This window comes from Rattus rattus, chromosome 15, assembly GCF_011064425.1.
Source record: "Rattus rattus isolate New Zealand chromosome 15, Rrattus_CSIRO_v1, whole genome shotgun sequence".
NCBI lineage: Eukaryota > Metazoa > Chordata > Mammalia > Rodentia > Muridae > Rattus > Rattus rattus.
Window position 1 is genome coordinate 75,555,426 of NC_046168.1, and position 24,722 is coordinate 75,580,147.

Below are 24,722 nucleotides of genomic sequence, written 5' to 3' on the forward strand. Positions count from 1 at the left end.
CAGCAGTTAAGTAGCAGAGCACTGCCTTGTCTGGCCTCAGTGGGAGAGGATGTGCCTAATCTTGTAGAGACTTGATGCCCCAGGGTGGGGAGATACCAGTGGAAAGGAGGGCACCCTCTCAGAGGAAGTGGAGGGGGAAAGAACTCTTCAAGGGGGTATGGAGAGGTGGGCAACATGTGAGATGTAAATAAATAAAATAATTATTAAAAAAAAACTCCAGAGTCAAAGACATACTGACCAAAGTGCTGACATTATGGTAGGACTTTGTACTGACCAAAGTGCTAGCATTATGGTAGGACTTTGGATGTAAAATATGTCTTGCTATTGATGCTCTGATCCTTACATGTCTAGCTATAAACTGAAGGGAGCGATCTCACATGTGAACTCTCACTTCAAGCACACTACTTAATGGTTTTATTTTATTTTTTAGAATTTTTAGGTAGACCTTGCTGTGCTTAAGACCAGGCTGGCCTGAAGCTCATGATCTTCCTTCAACAGCCTGCCGAAACAGCTAAGGATGGTTGGTTACGCCACTCTGCCACCTCTACCTAGCCCTTCTAACACACTGAGAAATGTTACAGGAAGTTTTGATGGACACTAGATGCTACACCCATCAAGAGCCTGGTATTTCTCAAATGCACAAGTCAGCTTGCATCAAACCGGGAAACTGAGGCTGGTGAACGCAGTTCTAAGCAACTCAACACAAACAGATAAGGAAATGTATTTTAGGAGCATAAACTTTTGGGGGGTACTCACAGCTTTGGATACAGCTTGATATATCATGTTGCCAAGGTTAATCCCCCCCCCTCTCTCTCCACCCGTGGGCCTTTCTTCAAATGTTTCCTGAATCCATAGGAAGCTTTTCTTTAATACAATGGCAAAGATAACCCTTTTCAAAGCTCTGGTTTTAACTGATAGCCAAGCAAGAAAAGACCATATACCAACTAGGAATTATGGTCTCAAAGCCGTCATTTCTGGTTGGGGCCAGTATTGCCTGGTAATTAGGGAGCCAAGTGGAAAGGTCCAGCCATGTGGCCACACTAGTAGAATCTCCATTCAGTCTCCACTAAGATAAATTATTTCATGATTTTTTTAATGAGTATAATCCCCAAAATCCCCGGTTTTGCCCCAGTTTTCAGAAAGACCAATGCATTAGAGTTTGATAAATACAAGAAAAAGAGAGTTTTTAGAACCCAGAACTCTAGTTCCCCACTAGTAGTTTGAAAGTCCTTTGAATCCTGTTATGCCACCAATAAAATGAGAGTGCAAGGTAGAGTGGTCTTCAGGCTCATTTCAAGTGTAGACCTGTAATGGATCCATTCAATGCTGTCTTTGCTGGCAGGACGCTGGAAGACCTTCTTGTCTGCTTTGGTTTTTTAAGTGTACTTGATCTATATTTCCCTAACCAAGGGAACCTATGCCCCAGAACCCAGAGAGACATTGACCACCAAGTAAGTCAGAAATATTCAGGAAGTGGTGAACGCATTTGGTTTTGTAGACGGCAAATAGGAGAGCTAGCAGGTCATTATCCTGACTACATGGACATCTGCAGGAAAAAAATAATAATGGTAATAAACAAGCAGGAAGCAGCCCAGCCCAGCTTCAGCAAGAACCGAGTTCCATGTATTGATCTTCCATCCACCTGGCTCACAGGAATACCTATGTACCTTAAGCAGTGGAAGGACTAAAAATTACATTAAGTCAAATGGCTAAATCAATATTTAACAACGCAGTTAGTGGTAGTTGACCTTAAATGTACCCTTAATCAAACAAAGGTGAGGCAGGCCAGCCTCCAGCATATGCCACTCAGAAATATGAACTAATGCAGAAGAGATATGTTAAAGATCTCTACTAATGTGGGCGCCTGTGTAGCTCACTCTAACTGCAAGGAGGTCATAGCCACCCTCTTAACAAAGACAACCAGAATTTTATTCATGTGACGACAGGTCTTTGAATATCACCTCTGTCCTTGGCTTTAGAATTCAACAGCCTTGATCTCAGCACCCTTAACAGCCAGAAAAAGATTCCTACCACAATGTCCCTGGCAAATTATTAGTAGATTGTCAGTGATGGCCTCTCACCCTTGAGCAATGCCTTCATAAACAAGCGTAGTTGTTACCAGCCGTCACCCAGCCTGCTGCTCTGTAATGTCATTTACATAGATTTGTACATAAGCATATCATCTGTACTGTATTTGCACTGAAGATTACTGAAGTTCAGTTACATTGAAAGAGAGAGAGAGAGAGAGAGAGAGAGAGAGAGAGAGAGAGAGAGAGAGAATTGAGCCAATTTCTTCAGGATGTCAGGGAAGCATTGCTGTGTGTTCTCCAACTCCCAGATGTGAGACTGTTTTAAATTGCCTGGCTGCCCGTAAAATACCTTAAGCCCCCAGCATTTTAGTTTTCACTACTAAGGACTTGATGGTAACTCCAAGGAAAAGGTCAGTGCAAGACTCTATTTCAATAGACTGCAGGCAGCAGCAGGCTCTGTGGAGTTCACAAAGAGCTCAGGAGAGTTTACAGGATTTGGTGACCTAAACATGCCAGTGTTGCTGGTGCCACTTCCTTTGCATCCCAGTTTGGCAGTGAGGACAAACGTGTGATAATTAGAAAGCTCTCCTGAAACGCTTCTCTTTGATTTGTTATTGGATTGTAGCCACAGTTCCTCTGCAGCCTTGCATCTCTCAGGTCTGTCTGCTGGTTACCATGGTGATGGGGTTCAATGTAGCCTATGAGCTAAATCAGCATTCTGCCACATCCAGGCTGCTGGCAATGGAACTTCTGAGAATTGGGCAGCAAGTGTTGAGGTTGAATGTAAAAGCAATTGCTTGAAAATATGATCGTACATTTGAAGGGGGTGGGAGACAGTCCACAGAAAAAGATCACAGTTTCTTTGTCATCGAGGTATGGAATAAATATCTGATCCCCCATAGGGCTAACCACAAAAGCTCTAGGCAGGCAGAGAATTGGCAATATGACAGGCTCCTTAGCTAATATACAGACATGAAAGGAAGTTGTTTGTGACTTAATGATAGCCAGGCAAAGCTTGGCTTCTGGGAATTCTCTCTGCCCAGGGAAGCCCACTTACAAACCACTAGGCACGTCCTCCTGTTCACAGAGCCTCAATCAAAATATTTACTGAGTTCAAGATACCTACACTGTAAAAAAAAAAAAAAAAAAGTAAAGCTATAGTCACACATGGTATGACACTGGGTTTAGAAAGTCTTAAGACATTCTCTAATAAAAGCATTACAATTAATAAGTTCTTTCAAAACCCTATACATGCATAACAATAAACTTATAAAAATGGACTCTGTACAAATATACCAAAAGGAAAAATATTTTGAAATCAATGGAATTAAAGAAATAACAATAGCCCTTCCATTCCACGCCTGCATAGCAGCAATCGCAGACCAGTGCACCACACCCCAAACCACAGCTGTACCTGCCCCCAAAGAAGCAGCTTTAACCTGACACACACAGGTGAGACATCCCCACATCCCCACCTCCCCACCCCAATACCACTGCCTGCAGGGACCCCAACAAGCCTAGCAGTGGTGGGCTCTGTCCCACCCAGCCTGAGCTCCATCTTCCTTCCAATCTGCCCCTGCACCAGTAAGATCACAGCAGTGCACAGCACCCACCACTCTGCCTGTCTCCCAAGAGGCTAGCTCTAACCTGAGACATAGAGATCTACCTGCACCAAGGAGGCCTACTCCAAGATGGGACACTAACACCAACCAACACCAGAGACAACTAGATAAAGGCAAGCACAAGAACATAATCAACAGAAACCAATATAATCCGACACAATCAGAACCAGCTCTTCTACTACAGCAAGCTCTGGATATCCTAACACACCTTAAATCCCATTTCTTGAAGATGATAGAGGCCTTTAAAGAGAATATAAATAATTCCCTTAAAGAAACATAGGAAAACACAATCAAAGAGGTAGAAGCTCTTAAAAGGAAAACAAATAAGTCTCATAAAGAAATACAGGAAAATACAATCAAACCAGTGAAAGAAATTAATGAAATGGACGGGATTTAAAAATGAAAATAGAAGCAATAAAGAAAATATAAATGGAGGCAAACCTAGAGATGGAAAACCTAGGAAAGAAAACAGGAATGACAAATGCAAGCATCATCAACAGAATAAAAGAGATGGAAGAGAATCTCAGGCATAGAAGATACCATAGAGGGAATGGATACATCAATCAAAGAAAATGCCAAATGTAAAAATTTCCCAAGTCAAAACATCCAAGAAATTTAGAACACTATGAAAAGACCAAAATTAAGAATAATAGAAATAGAAGAGGGTGAAGATTCCCAGTTCAAAGAGCCAGCAAACATCTTCAAGAAAATCATAGAAGAAAACTTCCCTAACCTAAAGAAAGAGATGGCCATAAACATTCAAGAAGCCTACAGAACCAGTAGATTGGACCAGAAAAGAAAATCCTCCCACCATATAATAATTAAAATGCTAAATGTACAGAACAAAGAAAGAATATTAAAAGTTGCAAGGGAAAAAGGCCAAGTAACATATAAAGGCAGACCTATCAGAATTAAACCTGACTTCTCAACAGAGATACTAAAAGCCAGAGGATCCTGGGTAGATGTCTTATAGACCCTAAGAGACCACTGATGTCAGTCCAGACTACTATATCCAACAAAACTTTCAATTACGATAGATGGAGAAACCATATTCCATGACAAAACTAAATTTAAACAATATCTTTCAACTAATCCAGCTCTACAGAGAATGACAGAAGGAAAACTCCAACACAAAAAAGGGTAACTAAACCCAAGAAAACACACAAAATTAATCAACTCACAAGAAAACCAAGAGATTCATACACATTAAGTAACAGCTCCAACATCAAAATAACAAGAACTAACAATCATTTGTCATTAATCTCTCAACATAACAGGCTCAATTCACCAAGAAAAAGACACAGGCTATCAGACTGGATATATAAACAGAATCCATCATTCTGCTGCATACAAGAAACACACTTCAGGGGCTGGAGAGATGGCTCAGTGGTTGAGAGCACTGACTGCTCTTCCGAGATCCTGAGTTCAATTCCTAGCAACCACATGGTGGCTCACAGCCATTTGTAATAAGATCTGATGCCCTCTTCTGGTGTGTCTGAAGACAGCGACAGTGTACTCATATAAAATAAATAAATAAATCTTTAAGAAAAGAAAAGAAACACACTTCAGCAACAATGATAGACACTACCTCAGAGTAAAGAGATGGAAAAATGTTTTCCAAGCAAATAGATCCAAGAAACAAGCTGGAGAAGTCATTCTAATAGCTAATAAAATAGACTTTCAACCAAAACTTATCAAAAAAGATGGGGCAGGACACTTCATATACCCCTCAAAAGAAAAACCCACCACAATGACATCTCAATTCTGAACATCTATGCCCCAAAGGCACGTTTTCAAAAAAAAAAAAAAAAAACTTTACTGAACCTCAAGTCACACATTGAACCCCACATAGTAATAGTGGTAGACTTCAATGGACAGGTCATCAAAACAGAGTAACAGTGAAACCAAATGGGTTTAACAGATATCTATAGAACCTTTCACCCTAAAACAAAAGAATATACTTTCTTCTCAGCAGGTCATGGAACCTTCTTCAAAACTGACCATATATATGGACACAAAGCAAGCCTGAACAAAAACAAGAGGATTGAAATAACCCCTTTCGTCCTATCAGATCACCACATCAATAGACTAGACTTCAATAACAATAGAAAGCCCACATACTCGTGGAAACTGTATAACTCTCTACTAGATGGTCAGGAAAGAAATAAAGAAATTAAAGATTTTATAGAATTCAATGTATATGAAGGCACAACATACCTAACCATATGGAATACAACAAAAGCAATGCTAAATGGAAAAGTTATAGCACTAAGTGCCAGCATAAAGAAATTGGAGAGATCTCATACTAACAACTTAACAGGACACCTGAAAGCTCTAGAACAAACAAACAAACAAACAAAGCAAACACACTCAAGAGGAGTAAACAGCGGGAAATTATAGAGGGAGGTGCTGATTCCCTAATTGGTTCTTCATTGTATCAATAAAAATGGCAGAAGCCAACTGCTGGGCAAAAGGAAAAAGGTGGAACTTCCAGGTCCCAGGAGGAGGAGGAAGAGAGACACAGGGAGAGAGGAGGGGCTTCAGACCAGACTTTGGAATGAGTAGGATGCAACAACCATATAAGATCTTAGGGCTACCAGAAAGGACAGCCTCTGCCACCTGCAGATGGCTGAAGTAGGTTAGGTGATAATGTTAGGGCAGGAAATTGTTGGCTCGGCATTTGTGTTATCTGGCTAGTTTTAAAATAATAAAACTGTCTAGTGTTTTTCTTCCACTGAAGGCAAGAGAAAGAGAGCAGCCAGGACAGTTGTTGGCAGCTTGGGGAAGCTAGCCGAGAGGGGCCAGTGGAGTGTGCCCAGCAGCTCCTGAATTTCTTGATTTGGGAGATGGTTTTGAATTGGGAGAGACTGAGCTCCCGGGAAGGAGGTAGTATTTTTTTTTAATTACACACAACAATAGTCAAACTCAGGGCTGAAATCAATCAAATAGAAACAAAGAGAACAATACAAAGAATTAACAAAATGAGAGCTGGTTCTTTGAGAAAATCAACAAGATAGACAAACCCTTAGCAAAACTAATAAAAAGACACAGATAAAAAAATCAGAAATAAAAATGGAGACATAACAATAGAAACTGGGGAAGATAATAGCTCTTACTTCAAAAGTCTATACTCTACAAAACTGGAAAATCTAAACCAAATGCTGAATTTCTAGACAGATACTATACACCAAACTTAAATCAAGAATAGGTAAACTATCAAAACAGTCCCATAACCCCTAAGCAAATAGAAACAGTTTTTAAAAGTCTCCCAATCAAAAAAAGCCCAGAGCCAGATGGTTTTAGTGCCAAATTCTACCAGACCTTCAAAGAAAGGCTAATACCAATACTCCTCAAACCAGTCCACAAACTAGAAACAGAAGGAACACTACCAAATACACTATATGAGGCAACAGTTACCCTGATATCTAAGCCACACAATGCACATCAAGTCAATAGGCAACATCAAATTAAATGGAGAGAAACTTAAAGCAATTCCATTAAAATCCCAGGTAAAACAAGGCTGCCCATTCTCTCTGTATCTACTCAATATTGTTCTTAAAGTTCTAGCAAGAGCAATAAGACAACAAAAGAAGATCAAGAGAATAGAAATTGGAAAAGAAGAAATCAAGATATCATTATTCAAGGACAATATGATAGTATACATAAGTGGTCTCCAAAAATCTACCAGAGAACTCCTACAACTGATAAACAACTTTGGCAACATGGCAGATATAAAATTAACTCTAATAAATATTTAGCCCTCCTTTATACAAATGATAAATGGACAGAGAAAGAAATCAGGGAAACAACAGCTTTCACTATAGCCACAAATAATATAAAATAGCTAGGTGTAACTCTAACCAAGTAAGTAAAAGATCTGTACTACAAGAACTGTGCGCAGAGCCAAGGTTTGTTTCCTATTTAATGCACCAAGTCTTGGGTAGATGAGAGCAAGCTAAATAAATATAATCATTTAGTTCATGGGTAGGTTGCTAGGCAAATTAATGAGCTAATACCCAATAAGGGCCAAGTTTCTGGAAGAAAAAACAACCCCACTTAGTGTTTCATCTCTGGCAGCAGTGGACCAGGAAGCTCTTATAGATGTAAGGAAAATGCTGGGGAGTTAGCTAGTTTTCTAAAGATTTATTCATTTATTATATACAAGTACACTGTAGCTGTCTTCAGATACACCAGAAGAGGGCATCAGATCTCTTTATAGATGGTTGTGAGCCACCATGTGGTTGCTGGGAATTGAACTCATGACCTCTGGAAGAGCAGTCGGGTGCTCTGAACCGCTGAGCCATCTCTCCAGCCCTAGCTAGTTTTCTAAAGGGAAGTATGGAAGTGCAGGGCTCTTGGAATCAAGGCAGCCTAGCCATGCAGAGATGAGTCCCTGCTGAAGGCTTAGTGAAATGAGACAAAAGCCGCCAACATGCAAAAACCTGAGACACTTCCAGATGTCAGCGGGATCGCTCTGGAGGAAGAGTGGAAGTGCTCAGAGACACCACCATGGATGCCAACCCCTGGTGGGGTTGTTTGTGTTTGTTTGTTTGTTTGTTTGTTTGTTTGTTTGTTTGTTTTGAGATAGCATCTCATGTATCCATAGGGCCTCATGTATCTTGGACGAGCCTACAGCTCAAGGCTGAGGGTAGCTTTTAGCTGCAGATCCTACGCTCCAACGTCTCAACTGCTGGGACTTAGAGATGCTTTGCGAATACCAGGAAGATGCTTTAAATGTTGAATTCCTTATAAAATATTCAGGTCTGGGGCTGGAGAGATGGCTTGGCAGTTAAGAGCACCGGCTTGTCTTGCAGAGGATCCTAATTCAGTTTCCAGAATCCACAAGGCAGCGTACAAGGCTCTCTTCAGTAATGTAATTGTAAATAAGTAAATCTAAAAACCAACTTTAAAGCTTTTCAACAAGGTCATGTGGCAAGTCCTTGAGTTCTCAGCCTGAGGTTCTCCAACCTCTCTCCTTCCTTCTGACATCTAATGGCATCCAGAGGTGTGATCAACCATGAAGGAAAGAGTGCAGCTGTAGACACCTGTGTTTCCAATGGTACCCCCAGCATGCCTCCTCAGCCTGCTTCTCTCTGGACCCCTGATGGTGGACAAATCATAAGGAGAACAGCCCTTCTGCGTTCTAAAGGGTGTGGCAGAGGCTGCTCCACTCTGCTGGGAAGCAGCTTTGCTAACTGAAATGCCCTTCCCTCATTTTCACCCAACATTTCCATCCACTGTGGGACCAAGCTGCTCCTGGTCCAGACGTGCAGCTAACTCTTCCCCAGTCAGAGCTGAGATGGTTCTGTTACAGCTAAATGGGTCACTGGAATGCAATGTTTAGAATTATGCACCAAGAAGCATTCTTAGGACACTCACTCTCTTCCTGATGCATTGACTGTACCCTGCAGGTCACTTGCTATGTTGATCCGTGTAGATCAACATCCCCTCACTGAAAAGTCCTTGAGGATACAGAGAGCGCTTTTCCTGAGGACATTTGCCTTTGCTTTTTTGGGCTCTGGAGCTCAAAAAAATGCCTTCTGGAAGTTGTTTTCAATGTTCTTCAAAGCCCGAAAAATGTTCTCTGGTTCCAAGTTGAAAAGTATTATCTCTTTCTTTTCTTCAAAGTTTTATGTAAGCTGAGTCTCACCTGCTCAGTTAAAACTTCTTGAAGTTTATGGGCAAGACAGCAGTTTTCAAACACAGGGAAGAAACATCTGAGTCTTTAAATTAATTAATTGATTAATTAATTAATAAACAAAATATAGAAAACAAATCAATTTCAGTCTTCCCAAAGGAATTTTCCCTTGCCTTAAAGTAGATGTGTTTTTAGGTGAGATTTCAAATCATTCTGAATTGCTCAATGGGTACATTGTGTTACACTGTCCCCACGATGAACATTTAAGGGCATCCTGTGATTTATGCATTTGTATCAAAATAAAGACAGTGTGAAGCATTTTTTGCAAGAGCAATTTGCCTTCCATTTTACATCTTAGGTGACTATTATGTACACAGCCAAGGCTGGGTAATAAAGACAGCAGTCTGAGAGCTGCAATATACCAGGTTCGTAATTTCTAATTCAGTTGGCCATGTACCGATCTGCTGAGATCCACTTGATAATTTCTGCACTGACATCAGTCTTTCTTCCTCCAACTAGACGAGGTTACTCGGGGACAGGAAGTGTTACCCTTTATACATCATTGCATATCTTTAATGCATGCCGAGCCCCCTGGGCACCAAGTCGGAACAGAATTGAATCTGAACGATTGACTGACACCTCGACTTGAAGCTATTTTTGGAGAATAAGCCCTTCCAGCGATGGGAAGGGGAGAAGGAGAGTGTGTCCTTGCTTCCTGGTATTTGTAGGTACACATTTAATAAGACGACCTCTCAAGGGCATCCCTCTTCACTTGGAAAATCACTTGGAAAATATTTGGCACCTGTTTTTTGCAATCCATATTTCACTATGGAAAATGCTAATAAGTTCTCTCAGATTTGCTTTGTGGTTTTGTATGGATCCATTAGGCTGCCACTAAAAACAAAACTACCCCCACAGTTTTGCAATTGGCACCTGTGTTAAATCAGCCCACCCTTCACCTTGACTCCATGGCCTCCCCGTCCTCCCTCCTCCATTGGTCTGCTGCTGTAACTGTTTGTTTCTGCCAAATGCCCCAAAGTCCACAGCCCGTGACAATTCGGGTTCCCTGGACTCTATTTCATCTTGCCTTTTGTTCATCTTTGAAAACACCTCCACAGACTTCATCATCCATCATTTTCCCAAATGGGATATGAGCTCAAATCCACTATTCAGTCTCCTTAATGTTCTGCAGTTTCTTGGGACTCTTGACTTTCCTATGTAAAATGTTGAAGAGTATTTTAAACGGCATGGCAAAAGACAATGTCATGTTTTACAGGGCAAATGTGCCTGGAAGTACTAGTTTCTCTAGAGCTCTCATGCACGGCAAACCACACCGCTCTTCCTTTAAGAAGGAGGGTTAAGTGTCGGATGGTATCTCTGACTGGGGCTTACATAAAGGATGCCCAACTGGCCTGGTTTGCCTAGGATTCACAGAGCCAATGTTCTGTCCCTGTGAAGAGACACCATGACCTCAGCAACTTTATAAAGGAAAACAGTTCATTGGGGCTATAGCTTACTGGTTCAGAGGTTTAGTCCATTATCGTCATGGCAGGAAGCAAGGTGGTTCACAGGCAGGCGTGGTGCTGAAGAAAGAGCTGATAGTTCTACATCTAGATGGCCAAACAGCAGGAAGAGAGTCTTTGGGCCTGTCTTAGGATCTGAAACCCCAAAGCCACATTCCTTCCAACAAAGCCATACCTCCCAACAGTGCCATCTCCCTATGATTCTATAGGGATCATTATAAATTGTTTTTATTTAAACCACCACACACAGTATCCCGAGCTACTGGACCTCTGGTAGAAAAACTGGAACAGTTGCACACACACACACACACACACACACACACACACACACACACACACAGAGTTGTAAATTAATCTAACACCCATGCTGTGGTAAGCCCCATCCCAAATCTGGGGTACCTCCAGTGCTTGTAACTTGGCAACTGCAGGGTTTTCCCAGCAGCCTTGGGCCCAAGACAGGATGTAACATTTCTAGATACTGAAAACATGTTTAGGCTGTTGCCTAAAATCCTGAAAAAAAACTGACTCTTGCTGTGACCCAAAAATTGTTTAAAGATTTATTTTATTTTACATACATACATATATGTGTGTGTGCATGTGTGTACACATGTGTGCATGTGTCTTCAACTAAAACTTGGATACTAGAAACCAAACACCAGTCTTCCACAAAGCAGCAAGCTCTCTCATTTGCAAATTCATTTCTTCAGCCCCATGTGCCAGAATTCTTTAAGCTGACAAACTCCATGCCCTGACTCAAAGCTTGTGGAAGAGATCTAGGTACAGACCTTTATCTCACTTTCTATCACAGATTTGCTATATCACTCTCCAAGTCCCGCCCTGCAAACATTGCTGCAGGCTGGTCACCCTAGAATTTACTGCTTTTCTTTTCTTTCTTTTCTAAATTCCACATTCCATTTCCTCACAGCCATACTCCTAGTACTCCCTTCCACAATCTTCTCCTTTTCCTCTCAGAGGGTGGGGCCTCCCTAGGTATACCCCTACCCTGGCACATGAAGTTCTGTGGGTCTAGGCTCATCCTCTCCCAGTGATACCAGACAAGGAAGCCCAGACAGAAGAACACATCCCACAGACAAGCAACAGCTTTTGGAATAGCCACCCCCGCTCCAGTTGTTCAGGACCCACATGAAGACCAAGCTGCATATCTGTTACATGTGGGGCGGGAAAGCACCTAGGTACAGCCCATATAGGCTTTCTTTGGTTGGTAGTTTGTTTCTGAGAGCCCCAAGGGTCCATCCAGGTCAGTTGACTCTGTTGGTCTTCCTGTGCCATACCCACGCCCTTTAGGGCTCTATCCTTCCCCCCAACTCTTCCGTGAAGAGTCCCCAAACTCCATCCACTGTTTGTCTGTGAGTGTATCTATTTGAGTCAGCTTCTGGGTAGAGCCTCTAAGAGGCCAGCCATGCTAGACTCCTGTCTCAGACCCAAAAGAACATGCATGGTATGTACTTACTTATAAGTGATTGTTAACCGTAAAATACAGGTACCATGTACATTCCACAGACCCAAAGAAACTAAACAAGAAGGAAGGCCCAAGGGAGAATACTTGAATCTCACTTAGAAGGGATAATAAAGTAGTCTAGGAAGCAGATGGGGGAGTGAACAGGGTGGGAGAAGGGAGGGGAGGAGGATGGGAGGGTTTAGGATCGGGTGTGAAAGGGACAGGAGAGATGACCAGAGGGCCAGGAGAATGAATGGAAATCTGCAGCTGCTGGTAGTGGTTAAGGGGGGACCATCTTGAGGATATGCCAGAAACATGGAATAGGGGATGGACCCAAGAATTAATAGGGGTGACCTTAGATGTGACTCATAGCATTGGGGATATAGAACCTGAAGAGGCCACTTCCTGGAGCCAAGCAGGAGCCTCAATAGAGCAACAGGGACACTAACCAACCCACAAAACATCCACCCAAAATTTATTCTGTCTACAAGAAAGGCAGGGAGGGGGTGGAACAGAGACTGAAGCAATAGCCAAGCAATAAGAGGCCTAACTGGAGACCCATCCCATGGGCAAGCACCAATCCCTGACGATGTAAGCGGTACTTTCCACACTTTGTTTAAAAATCCCAACTTGCCCCACTTCAGGGCAGTTCAGGACTCTCCATCATGGGAACTCTCTTGCCACCCATTTTTTGGGCAATTCAAGAGCAAATTCATGAAGATCAAGTATATTTTATGAGGGTGAACCCTTTGTCTACCTCTCACAACAAAGGTAGCTGAGGATGGCTTGGTGTTCCCACCTCCAGGAACTACCCTACCTCTGTGCTATAAATTTACCCAACATTCCACCCCTGTCCTTGCTGTATCCAAGTGAGCTTGGGGGAAAGGGTGTCGAGATTGAGTAAGAAGCAGCCATCCTAACTTCTAGGCCTGTTCCCAACTCTACTTCACAGTACCCACCCCCGGACTTAGGTTGTCATCTGTCTGAAGCCAGACACTCAAATGTTGAGTGGTTTGATGAATGAATAATTACCAGTTTCATCCTTCTACTCAAACTGGCATGTGAAACAGAGCATGCATGGCTTCTCAGAGGTGCAAGAAACACTGGCGATAATAACATTTCACTTAAGCCTCTATTGGCCAGGTCATCTCAGCCCAAGAGATGATCTCTCTGGGAACTCTGATGACTCCAAACACAGATAAGACGAGTGCTGCCAATTCTGTGCATTCAAAGAAGTCATCATCCCTTTGATGCCAACTGGCTCTCCAAAACTGTCAGCCATTGGTTAATAAACTCTTTACCGCACTCCTTTCTGCCAGTGTACACTGCAGAGGGTATAATCATCAACTCGCTCTTCCCAGCCTAGCGCAGAACTAAGCCAGTCCAGTGCTCTCCTTGGGAGCATGAGGATTTGCATTCCATCTCCCATAATCTCACTTTTTTTAAATGGGCTTCATGGTCGTGTATGATCCCAGCAGCTTTCTAGGGCTCACTGGCTGGCCACCCTAGCCTAAATGGTGCATGCCAGGCAGCAGAGGCCCTGTCTTTTTAAAAAAAAAAAAAAAATTGTTTGAAACTATAGATGGTTTATGAAGAATGACAGCCAAGGCTGTCCCTGGCCTCCACGGTCATGTTCACACTCATGCAAGAGCACTGCCATCCGTAATCATGTACTCAAAGGTGTGTGAACATGAGTACACACACACACACACACACACACACACACACACACACACACACACCTTTTATTTTTGAATCTTATTTCTTCAAGATCTGGCACAGACACAGAAAGCTCTACTTTGGAAGGCTGAATTGGCATGATGAGCAATGGGGACCCTCTTCTAGACTGTGTGGTAAGGAGAAATCAATAGCCAAGGGGCTGCCACTGTGGAGGAGATGGATACATCTGGGGTAGATGGGCGTTGTACAGCCAAACAGGGCTGTATCCTGAGAAAAGATTCCCCCAAGCCAGGCACCAGTTAGCTGTGTTTGCATATGTGTGTGTTATCATTCATCAAAAGGGTAAACAAATGTGATCACACATGCACGTGCACACACACACACACACACACATCTTTATTTGGTAGCCTTAAAGACAATGATGAAGAACGCCATCTACTTTTGAGAGTCCTGGAATGTTGGTGTCAATTTCAATACATTGCTTATCCAATTTCAAATAATTTATAGGAAAAAAAAAATCTCTCAAGTCTAAAAATGTTATGGTCTGAATTTTCTAACATTTACTTTTTAAAAAGTCATCATGATCATAGTAATTATTTTTTTATTCTACATTAAAAGTGACAGTTTAAAATGTTGGGCAGGAAGAGAGGGTTTAATGAAGGGCATCTTTCTCCACATTGACATGGATGTTAAATCTTTTTGGGGGGGATTCTAATATGGTCTAATTACTTTAATTTAAAATTCTGGATACGCATGTTTTATTCATGACTTCCTGCATGATTAGGAAAGTTTGTGCCGCTCCTCCGAAGCTCTAACTTTGGAAATATAACAAATAATGAAGCTATCACATTTTCCAAATGCTCAGATAGAGCCGAGGCTTTTGAAAGACAGGATAATTGTAGAATCAAAAGCCCTAATCAGCTGCTGTGAAATGAGATTTTAATTATAACATCCCCTGATATGCTGGAGTTCATCAAGGTTAAAGAGTGACCTCACATAAGTTCTGTCTAAAAAAGGGTAGAAAAATTTTTCTTTGAGGTGAGGTATCACCTTGAGTATTCAGGCACTAATTTCCTCTGCCCAGGATAATACTTCAAGAAATGTTTCACACCTGCCCTAAGTCCCATGTAAGAAACACAAAGCTCTCCTTGTTATTCTCCCACCACGACAGATTATTTATGTTACAGGAAGGCCGGCCTCTGAATCAAAACATTCACCTATGTCCAATGAAGAAGAAGAAAAAAGCTCACACTATCTAAAGTTGTTTACAAAATTTTAAAGACAATTTTAAAGACCTTCAGATTGGTCTTTAGATTACACAGAATTCTGGGCTAAAAAAACAATTGGTTGTGTTTCAAGAAGCCGAAGATAATAGATATTTTCATAACTGGGGAACATATTTGTGCTGGGGTTGTGAGCTGTCAGCATGTGCTTCTGCTTGATGTTAAATTCAAACAAATTTTCTTTTAGCAATAATGAAGGAGACATGATATTCACTGGTACCCAAACCTCCTGCCTCAAATGCAGACTCGCATGTGTATATTCTAATTTCTGATGCCTAGATAAGATTAGGAGAATTGTTATACCACAGAGCCAAAACTAAATAAGAATAGCTTTTATTTCAACTCAACTGTCACCATCTCTCCATTGAATAAAATAAATCACACAAGAAATCCATGTTCTGCTTAGAAATTAGCACTGCTATTATGGCCTCAGGAGTAGTTCCCTCTAAATGAGATTTTTAGGGTTAGAGATGGGATGAAGGGGAGAGTCTTCGTCACACAAGTGTGAAAAATATCAGTTTGAATCCCCGAGACCCAGATAAGATTGGAACTGTTAGCATGCTTCTGTAACCCAAGTACTCCTATTACAAGATGGGAGCAAAGACTGGAGACTCCACAGAAGCCCATAGACCAGACCAGCCTGATGTACTCCAAAGCGTAGACGCGATCACGTCTCAAATAAATCGAAGTTAAGGACTAACATTCTATATCAGGTTGTCTTCTGGCCAATACCACATATGTCATGATATGTGTACTAGACACACACACACACACACACACACACACACACACACACACACACACACACACTGTGGTGGTTTGAATATACTTGGCCGGGAGTGGCACTATTAGGAAGTGTGGCCTTGTTAGCTAGGCATACTTGTTAGAGGAAGTGTGTCACTGTAGGGGGTGGGCTTTGAGACCCCTCCTCCCAGCCATATGGAGAGACAGTCTTCTCCTGTTTGCCTTTGGAACAACATGAAGAACTCTCAACTCCTTCTCCAGCACCTTGCCTGCCTGGATGCTGCCACACACTGATAATAGAAACTCTGAATCCTGTAAGCTAGCCCCTTTATAATCAATGTCCTTTTCTAAGTGTTGCTTTGGTCATGCTTGTCTTCACAGCAAATGGAAACTGTAACTAAGATACACACACACACACACACACACACACACACTGCACACTGCACACTGCACACTGGCCACATGCAGGCCAAAGTGACTTAGCATGTGTGTGAGCGTGTACATTTTAGAAGCCAATTAAACACAGAAGTAGAGTGACAGATGTATGAAATATGGTTTCTGTTTCTGTGCTTTATATCAGGTTTTCCTGATATAGGAAAATATCAGGAAAGGTGAGAATGTAAAATTTTTGGCTCTATTCAAGAACATCAAATGGACCTTAAAACAGGAGTGCCTTGTAGGAGAGTATGTCATTAAAAATGCTGCCAGAGGACTGAATGTGGAGATAATCTTAGATTTGCATTTTAGTAGCTTGGACGTGTCTGTGCTGAATCTGTGTCACTCCATCCGAGACATAGGTTATCGTTTCTGCTCACATCAGAACAGCCTTGACTTCTAATTGAGAGATGTAGACTTGTGCCTCCCTGTGCCCCTTTGTCACATGTGAAGGTTTGTCTCTTAGAAAGATCCACCCAAGTCTTAAAGAAGCATGTCTAAGGTAGAGCCAAATTTTGGTGAGATTTAAAGGGGCTCTTTGAAAATTGCTACCCTATGAGATGGACATCTTCCATGGGAGATAAATGACAGAGAGCCAACAGACTTACTGAAGATAAAAAAAAAAAAAATAGTATCAGTAGCATTTATTTAACAATGTTTAACTGCCAGAGCTAAAGCTAAATGAAAGTTTTAACCTGTCTTGTAACCATAGGCAACCAAATGGATGCAGCTACTATTATCAGCCCTCCATTTACAGATGTGGAAACTGTGGCCAAGGGGAGTTATTTAATTCAGGAAGGATGAGAAGCTCATTCATTGATTGAGTCAAGACTTAAAACCTAGAGAGGACTGGAATGATGGCCTCAGTGAGTAAAAGTGCAGGTGCACTGGCTGAAAACCTGAGTTCATCTCTCTGCCACTCCACATAGAAACTCCAATTCTAGGGCAATCTGACTCCCTCTTCTGGCTTCCACGGGTCCAGGCATGCACATGGCATATATCCACATGTGAGCATACATACACACAAAGTAAAATTAAAAAAAGCACTCCAAGCACTCCTTGGGTGTGAACATACATACAAGCATGTGTGCCTACATACACACAACGCTTTAAGTACATTTGTACACCACTGTCCAACATCATTTCTGTTACTGTACTAAAAAAACACCCAAACAAAAAAAATGTATGGGAGAAAGGTTTGTTCTGCCACAGTTCCAGTTACGATCCGGCCATTGCAGAAAAGGTGGGAACTCGAGGCAACTGCAGATATCTCAAAGCAGAGAGAATAAATGCACCCGTGAAGAAAGCTTAATTAGCTTTTCATTTATACATAGTTTGGGGACCAGCCTTGAAACAGCAATGTCAGCCACAGTGGGCGGGTCTTCCATACATCAATTAACTAAGATCATCTCTCCCAAGACTAGCCCAACATAGACAGCCCTACACGACATTCCTCCCCCAGGGTGATTTTAGAGCACAGTCAAGTTGATAATTGGAATCTACCAAGGGGCAGGGAGGGACTTAAACCCTAAGGCCCATGTTCTCAGACACACCATTTTGCCATATAGGCTCAACTAGAGCCCTCCTCTGAGCATGCAAAAATTCTTCAGGTAATACCACCCATTGGGACAAAAGTAAAATCCACAGGTGATCGCATTGTCTTGTCATGACGCGCTTCCAGTCCTGGTGACCTCTCTGGGTCCTGAGTGCCCCAACAACTACTCAATCTGGCTGTTTATGATACAGTTGCTATTTTAACTCAAGACTCAAGAAGGAAAACTGGCCTAACACCTGACTAGTACTTTTTTGCACTTTATTACTATTTGCCACTCACTGGAGCCAAACTTACATTCAGAATTTTATAATGGACACGAAAACACAGTTAGGAATTAATAAGGATAGTGTAAAGCCAGTGGCAATAACAGAATTAAAGGATGTACTGTTTACAATGACAACCTGTGCAATCTTACAGATATTACTGAATGCAGATACACCTGAGTACACAACAGTGAGACAAGGGGGGAAATCACAAGTGTGGGTGGTTTGAATATGTTGGCCCAGGGAGTGGCACCACGAGGAGTTGTGGCCTTGTAGGAGTAGGTATGGCTTTGTCGAAGTAAGGATGTCACTGTGGAGGTGGGCTTTGAGAGCCTCCTAGCCATGTGGGAATCAATCTTCTCCTGTTTGCCTTCAGAACAAGATGTTGAATTCTCAGTTCCTCCTGTGCTGTGCTTACCTGGATATTACCATGATCCTGTTTTGGGATAATGGACAGAACACAATCTGTAGCCAGCCCCAACTAAATATTGTCCTTATAAAAGTTGTTTGGTAATGGTGTCTTTTCACCGGAGTAAACCCCAAGACATGTACCAACATACAAACAAAAGGCATCTACTATATATGGTCAAATGCACAAATCTGCCCTCTGTTGCAACGCATGTGTGAACCCTGCCCTATTCTAAAGAGAAATTGCAAGATTTACATGCCATCAGCTCTAGCTTCTATCAGCCAGGAAGGAGTCCTTTACCACAAACACTGAACATGGTAGTCTAAATTTAAAAATTGTGCAAGTTGCTTACACACCTAGTAAAACAAAGAAAAGAAAAAAGTTCAGACTAACATGGAGATAATTTTATGAGCTAAATACAGTTTATAAGGATGGAATTGGAAACCTAGTCCATATACACCATAAAATACATTGTGGAATGGAGACTATGGCTATGAGGAAGGGAGAGGTAAAATGGAAGCACTCTTATATACATGTATGAAAATGACATACTGTTACTTATGCCCCAATCAAGACCCATGGGGATAGGATAAAGAAGGCACAAAGTCAATGACAGAGACTCTGGGAGTCAGGCAAGTGGCAAAAGCAGACTTTCCTTTGTTGCAGGAACTGTGCAAAACTTTATACTCCCCTCCCCAGCATCTCATTGGCTCTCAAGTAGCCAGATGTCACTGTCTTTTCATTGCTCCTCCATTGCCGATCCAGCTTCCCCAGCAGTCTCTAGTCCTGCCAGCAGATTCTCAGTTGTCACGGGGAGTAAGTATTTATGGCTGGGCCTGCTTGGCTAGTTCCTTTCTACAGCATACTGAAACCTACCATCTTGTATAATATACAGTAAGAAATAGAACACAGCCAAATAGAGGTTTCAAACGGTTTATACTTGTGTGCTGTTTACTAAATCCAGAATGCAAAGGTTTGGAGACTGAGGAGATGACTCAGCTGTTAAGAGTACTGGCTGCCTCCAGAGTGACCCAGATCCATTCTAGCACCTACATAGCAGCCTCATAACTGTCCGTAACCCCAGTTCCAGGAGAGATCATTAGTCTTCATCTGATCTCTATGAGTACCAGACATGTATACATGGTACACGGACATATGTGCAGGTGAAACACCTATACATTTAATATAGTACTTTTAAGTGATTTTGTGTTTCAGTCTGAGATCTCTGAAGTCTGCATTAGGTTCTCCGATGGTTTAGATCACCCATTCAGTAAGCTGGAACACTTGCAGTTTGGACACAAATTACAAGGCCATTCGAAAGCTTTCTAAACTTTCTCTCAAGTCTGCCTGTTTTCCCCCTTCTTTTGAAGTGTATTCTTTTCCTAAATTCCTCTCTTTGCCCCGCCCACTATCCATTTGTCTGTGAAATTCCTCATTCAGGGACAGGAGGGTCAGGTGGGTACCCAGGATCCACCATCTCCTGACACCCGGTTGAACCAGGTAGGCAGATTGACCAGCTACAGAGGAAACTCTGATTCAGGGGATTCTAATCACTTCCTGCTGCAGGGACATGAGAGCCCCTCCTTCCCAGGCAATTTGATAGAATATGGAAGATAGTTTTTTCTCACTCTTGGGCAGAGAGAGTAAAACTCAATAGCAGGAGTTTTGAAGGCAGATCGTCAGTCCAGCCTTTAAGAAGATTTTGGGACCATGGATCTCCAGCAGATCCGTGTAGCAGGGAAGAAAGGCAGCAAGTGAGGTCTGAAAGGCCTTGCAGACAAGCTGAGACTTGCCTATAAAAAACAGACTGGAAAAGAGAAAGGCTCAGAAACCTAGCAGAGGCCAACTAGAACTGGCAGGAGCCACTGGAAGGGTACAGAGGCTCTTCAGAGATGACCAAGCAGACGCTATGACTCCTGAGACACTGAAAGCCAGTGTTATCCAGTAACATAAAAAGCCCGTGTACCTTAGAATCTACATTGTACAGCATTACCATTTGAATATTTTAAGCTTCCCTGATCTGCCCTTGAACCTGCACTTCTGAAATATTGTTTGATTATTTGTATATGTACATGGTGAGCAGGGAGCAAAAGAGTTCCAGCTTGATCCCCCTGAGCTGAGGCTACAGGTGGTCATGAGCTGTCCAATGGGTGCTGGGGAATTGAGCCCGCGTCCTCTGGGAGAGCAGTCAGTGTTAAAAATGATAAGCCCTCTTTCCGCCCCTAAAACTGTTTCTAATAAATGTCTTTGACTTTTGATTACTTAAAAAAAATATAGCTATCCACAATACCTACCATAGGCTTTAAATTATTTTCTATCCAAAAAAAGAATAAAATTTAATTATATAACAATAATTCATAACAGAGATTTTTTATAAAGGACAACATTTAATTGGGGTTGCCTACAGGTTCAGAGCTTCAGTCCATTATCACCAAGGCAGGAATCACATAACAGAGATTTTTTTAATGTCCTTCTAAAAAAAAAGTGTTTGCACCCCCAAATCTACCTCTTTATTCAACTGAGTGAATGGAATTGTTTGAAGCTGAAGGAGTATTGATTTAGAACAATAATTAAAATTTAATGAGTTAATCAGTTTCATAGGAAAATAAATTTCATCCAAAGACACAGATAAATTGTTGAATATGAATATCTGACTGTTCATCTGCTCAAATTTTTAAATTTGGATTTCCTTTCTGACAGCATTTATGGATCTGTACTGAAAATCATATTCTCTTCAAGTGGGCACTTAGAGATGAGGAAGGAAAAAGAAATGACTTTGTTCTTTTACAGGTCAAATTATACATCAAGTTGCCATGAAGTCCCTTCACCAGATACATTTTATATAAAGTTAAATGGCTCTTTTTCAAGATTATGCTGACAATAGAGTCTTCAGTCTTTTATAATATAGTCTATGACCCTCACTAATAAGGATAATAATGTATCATCAAAAAATGTTGTTAATTGGAAAAACTGTAAGTCTAATTAACCAGGAACGTGACCATGCATAACATATTATTAATAGAATGAAAAGATCACATTACATAATGTATACCAAGAAAGACTATAAGGCGATGTCCACCAGCTCAAAAAAAGACTTGTCTCTCTCATCCGTTTTAGCAGAAGTTACTGATGGTATTTTCCTTTCATTAAACTGTAGGTTCACAGCAAAAATGACTTGAAAAACTCAAAGAAGAAAAGTGGATCTGAAATTTAAAAAGATGGGTCATATAGGGGCTACAAGGATCTGGCTCATAAAGGGTCCCTCAAACAGTGGAAATGCATCAGAAATATGGAGCCAATTAACTTCGTGTTTTCCACAAAAACTTTACATAATGATAAAATGGAAATTGGTTTTTCCTCCCCAACGGATTAAACAGTTGCCTCTAATAAAATACAAATACCCTGTCCTAATACTCTCTCCCCAGGGGACTATCTTTGATAGGATATGCATGGTTGGACTTGGAGCCACAAAGTAATCCCTTGCCTCAAATATGGAAACAACCAGCTAATGGTCAACTAAAGTCAGCAGTTATGGCCAAATAAAATGTCAATATTAGAAGAACATATGGTCCAGGGTATTCTGTGGGGAAAAATAGGTCTATCATCTGAATTTAAATTCTATGCCTCCCAAGAGGTCAACTGTATAGCAAAACCTTTTTAAAACTAGCAAACTTCGCTGTAGGAAAATGGAACGTGGTTTACCAATGTTAATTGAGTACCACACAGCATACTGACAAGTATTATTAACCCTGCTTCAGCAACCAGCACTAAAAAAGGTAAAAATGAATAAATTTGATAAGGGTACAATGTATACCCATATATAATTTCATTAAAGTCAAGACGACAAGACCACCATGAAATGGGGAGCTGTGTGTGCCATCCGAGGACTTTGTATAACCATGGTGTTGAGACTAGGGCCTCAGTGATAATGATAAGACACTATCAAATCTCCACAAAAGTAGGGGGTGTGTAATTAAAGCTAGCAGGTGGATCTGAGTTACTTCTTCCTATAAATCCTCAGTTATGGCTGGGGAAGAAATACTTCCATTAAGACGAGAACCCAGTCCTGGCCTGTGTAGATTTTTAGAGCCATGTTCACAAAGATATGGGAAATAAACTCATGTGCCCAAGGGGGGTTGAGATGACAAGGGTTTGGACAGACAATATCTAAGATGCTTCTCTTCCGGAGAGTCATATGTAATCTAATTTTGATTCTGTTAAAACAAAAATCAAATTAGAAGGTAAAAAGACAACACAGGAAACCAAAGGACCAATCTGAAATCAATTCATCTGTCCTTTGATCTCCATCATTAAGCAACATTTCAATAAGATTCTTAGCTGCTACCCACTACTTGGTTTAGCCATCCACAGAAATGCCTTTTGCACAGATACTAAGCACACACACATGTATGTACATTGGGACAGAGGACCTTGTACAAACACAGTTCTCAGAATGGGGACAGTATTCCCTCATTCTATCAAGAAGGCAGAAGTAATAGCTTGTGACAACTCTGTGTTACGTATGTCCTCATGGGAAGCAGGTCCACAAGCACGACTATGCATGCTGTCAGTAAGACAAAGCTGGAGCCATTGTTAGAGAAAAGAACTTTTTTCTTTTTCTGTCCTTTTTATTTTCTGGCATGTGTGTGATGTATACATACATATGTACATGTTTGTGTGGGTCTGAACACATTTATGTGCACACATCATGGCCTTATGAAGGTTAGGGGTTGACATCACATGTCTTCCACCTCAACTCCACGGAGGTTTTGAGACAGAGTCCTAACTGAGCCCCTAGAGTTCATTGATTTGCTGGATTGGTTGAGAGCAAACTCCAAGATCCTCTTGTCCGTGCCTCACCAGAATGCTGAGATTAAAGGTGCTGGACTTGATATTTACAGAGGTGCTAGAACACAAACTCAAGTTCTCATACGTTTCTGGTAAGTACCTTACTAATTTTTTTCCAAGTATCAATTCTGTTTTATTTGTCAACTAGAAAACCAGACAATCTTCTAGTGTAGCAAGGTATGAATTAATCCTCTTCCTCGTCATCACCAGCTCCAGCACCACCCTGGCCTTTCTTGGCATTCTTCCTCTTCACTCTGTCTGGGCCGCCACCACCATAAGGAGAACAGAGGGAGAAGTCAACGTGCTTCTGGAGTCCAGACGAACAGTGAAGGATGTGACCTTCACCACCTGCTTGCCGACCCTGACGCTGGTGGATGAGCACACAGGCATGGTGAATAGATTTGATCAGGCCCTGCTTAAAGACCTGGGTCTGCAGCAGTCTCTCCAGGCAATCCTCAATGGATGTAATCCAGCTTCATCTTGCCCTCACCCAGCACCCCAAGGTGAACAAGTCACCTCAGTAGAGCGTTGCCTCCAAACAGGAGCCATGATCTTTCTTAATCCAGCCGTCAACGGCTCCAGGGCATCCTTACAGATCTTTGCCAGGGTAAATTTGACCCTCCACACCTCATGTTTGTTCCGTAGTCCATACTCTCCAATCAACTTTAGCTCCTGGTGGAGATGCGATTTCTGGAAGGGTCTCCGTGGGGTCACATAGGTTTTGTGACAAACCCAGCTTCTGGCAACCAGCATTTTGACTTCGCTAGGCCCGCTGCTCCTAAGAAGTCATACCGTGACCAGTAGTTTACTAATTAAGACACCCCACCCAGCACCAGAAAGAGAATTTCTTATGAAACTCCTAACTCATCATATTTTAGTTATAACATTTAAAAGTTATAATTTTGATAAAAGACCGTAAGTCTTAACAAGTGTCAGCAAAAGAACAACTCCATCTATAAATAGAAGAAAATGTATAGAAAGATTATAAGAGGGTTCAATGTTTTCAACATTTACCTGATGGTCCAAAATAATCCACCATTATTTTGCAATGAGGGAAATTTATTTCAGGCAAAATAAACTACTTGCCTACTAAGCTAAAATTAAGTTTTTTCTAAAGGATTTGAAAGGATTAAAAATAATATTTTAAAAGACGTGTGAAGATGAATAGGAAAGCGCTTTATGAGCCCCTCACAACTGAGACGTTATCAACAATTAATGCCTGCTAGAGGAAAG

General features: G+C 41.6%; 1 pseudogene; it reads right to left on the minus strand.

Annotated features, from left to right (window-relative positions):
* Window positions 1–23,673: 23,673 nt before the first annotated feature.
* LOC116884670 lies at window positions 23,674–24,242 on the minus strand (annotated as a pseudogene).
* Between the last annotated feature and the right edge of the window lie 480 nt (window positions 24,243–24,722).